We start from the raw sequence: 567 nt of genomic DNA on the forward strand, positions 1-567 counted from the left end.
TCGCTATGAGTCGCAAACGACTCGACGGCACATAACAACAACAACAACAACCCATCCTGGCTGGGTTTAGAAGGGGTCGTGGTACTAGGGATATTGTAGCTGATGTTAGATGGATCTTGGCTGAAAGCAGAGAATACCAGAAGAATTTCTATTTGTGTTTCATTGATTATGCAAAGGCATTTAGCTGTGTGGATCATAACAAACTTTGGCTGACTCTGAGAAGAATGGGCATCCCAGAACATTTAATTGTGCTAATGTGAAACCTATACTTGGACCAAGAGGCAGTTGTCAGAACAAAGCAGGGCAACACCGCATGGTTCAAAATTGAGAAGGGTGTATGCCAGTGATGTGTCCTATCTCCATACCTTTTCAACCTGTATGCAGAGCAGATTATCAGAGAGGCTGCGCTCTATGAGGAGAAGCATGGTGTTAGGATTGGTGGAAGATCTATCAACAATCTGCGTTATGCAGATGACACAATCCTGCTCACTGAAACTGAGGAGGACCTCATGCACTTGCTGCGAAGGGTCAAGGACTGCAGCCTTCAGTATGGACTGAGGCTCAATG

This window comes from Elephantulus edwardii, unplaced genomic scaffold (genome assembly GCF_000299155.1).
Source record: "Elephantulus edwardii isolate Elephantulus edwardi_28Jun2011 unplaced genomic scaffold, EleEdw1.0 scaffold00166, whole genome shotgun sequence".
Lineage (NCBI taxonomy): Eukaryota > Metazoa > Chordata > Mammalia > Macroscelidea > Macroscelididae > Elephantulus > Elephantulus edwardii.